The sequence below is a fragment of the Octodon degus genome, unplaced genomic scaffold (assembly GCF_000260255.1).
Source record: "Octodon degus isolate 3935 unplaced genomic scaffold, OctDeg1.0 scaffold00085, whole genome shotgun sequence".
Classification (NCBI taxonomy): domain Eukaryota; kingdom Metazoa; phylum Chordata; class Mammalia; order Rodentia; family Octodontidae; genus Octodon; species Octodon degus.
In genome coordinates this window covers 9,668,697-9,670,585 of record NW_004524661.1, presented here as the reverse complement: position 1 = coordinate 9,670,585, position 1,889 = coordinate 9,668,697, and the positions used below count along the sequence as shown (strand labels likewise).

The 1,889-nt window shown below is 44.7% G+C and overlaps 1 pseudogene; it reads right to left on the bottom strand.

The window, feature by feature from the left end:
• Positions 1 to 273: 273 nt before the first annotated feature.
• LOC101568050 lies at positions 274 to 1,214 on the bottom strand (annotated as a pseudogene).
• Between the last annotated feature and the right edge of the window lie 675 nt (positions 1,215 to 1,889).

The window sequence follows — 1,889 nt, the reverse complement described above, 5'->3', positions numbered from 1 at the left end:
ATTTATCAGTCATTTTTCCACACCAAGCAAGTGAAAGAAAAAAAGGTTGTCCTTGGCTTTTTCCAGTCACACTTCCCAGGGATGACTGAATGCATGGAGGATGGAAGCCCAACATTGCAAAGAATCTGCCAGCAACTCGAGGCCGGGCACAGAAGGGTTTCAAATAAACTTGACTAACACACGGAGAGGTGAGTTCCAATAGAGGAACTCTACCAGGTAATAAATGAGCAATAAATGAGCATCTACCAGGTAATCTCACGGGCAGACTCAGCCTCAGTAATCGGCCAGCAAAGGATACTCCTCCAAACTGTCAGTGTTGGGAGGCCCAACACAGGCCCTCCAGTTTCTGTCAAAGCTGAGGATGGTCACTAGCACTGCATCACTCAGTTTGAAGTCAAAGACTTGAAAGTTCTCAACAATGGATGCTGGTGTCTCAGACCTCGGGATCACTGCTGTATTCCTCTGGATATGAAACCAGATCAGAACCTGTGCTGTGGTTTTTTTTGTGCCTCTGAGTAATCTCCTTAATCTTGGTGTCTTCCAGCAGTGAAGGGTCCTCTGGCTTGGCTCATAGTCTCTCTGGGGAGCCCAGAAGACTGTAGGCAGTGACAGTGATGCCCTTGGAGTTGCATTACTAGATCAGTTTCTCCTGGGTGAGGTATGGGTGACATTCTACCTGGTTAGTGACTGGTGTATATTTCAGCCCTGGTTTGTTCAAGAGATTTTTGATTTGGAAGTGGTTGAAATTGGAGATGCCAATGGCTTTCACCAAACCTTCATCCACCAGCTCTTCCATGACCTCCCAGGTATCCAAGAGTGATGTTTACTGAGGATCATATTGCCCTTATCATTTGGGGGAATAAACCTTTTCCTGGTTGAAATCCCTGTGGCCAGTGAATGAGATAGATGTCCAGGTAGTTCAGTTTCAGGTCTTTCAGGGTCTTTTGGCAGCCTTCCTTCACAAGACTTCTCTCAAATAATGTGGGACACAACTTGATAACAATGAAGAGGCCCTCCTGCCTCACAATCTTCTCTTGGATGGCTTTGCTCACCTCATTCTCATTTTCATAGGCAAAGGCACAGTCGAAGTGGTGATATTCTGCATTGACGGCCACCTTCATAACTTCTTTGACTTTGTCTGGGGAAAACTTTCAGGTTCCCAGGCCTACAGTGGGCATCTTGGCTCTGGTGTTGAGCCCCACAAAAGTTGCCATGGCTGGTGCAGAAATGTTATACAGGCAAGTGCAGGGGCCAGAGTTTGGTCCTTGGTACCACATTCCATGCCAGCTCTACCTCCAGGCATGCTGATGTGAGTTTATTTTTAATGTGCATGGCCTCTCTAGACACAAGTATATGAGTTTGGCATTTACTTCAGAAGAAAATGTTCATAGGTAGTTTCTCTCTTTGGCAAATATGGAAAAATTCTAACACCAGGTTAGTAACATGACCTCACAGCACTGTACATTTTATGAAACATAGTAGAGATGGTTACAGAGCTCCTCCCCCAGCCCATCTTTTTGTAATACAGTCAGAATTCTGTCTTTCCTAAGAAATTCAGATTCCTTTCGTGGCTGTTCTGTCACACCTGGCTTTTAGCATCCTCAACGGGATGAAAATAGGAGGATCACTATGAGTCCGATCTGTGTAGTGAGACCCTATAGACCCTGTACTAAAATATTTTTTTTAAATATGTCTTAATTAAGAGTTAATAACGTCTAGAAATCCTTTTCTCCTTTTTTTTATTTCTCCTCCTCTTTCTTCCTCTTCCTTCTTCTTCCTGTCTGCCGTTCACATTTCTGTTTGAACTCTCCCGGGAGGAATGAGCTCGCCCTCAGCCGATACTTTGGGTCTTTCCTGACTGAAAAACATGTCACAGGTACAGAGCTGCT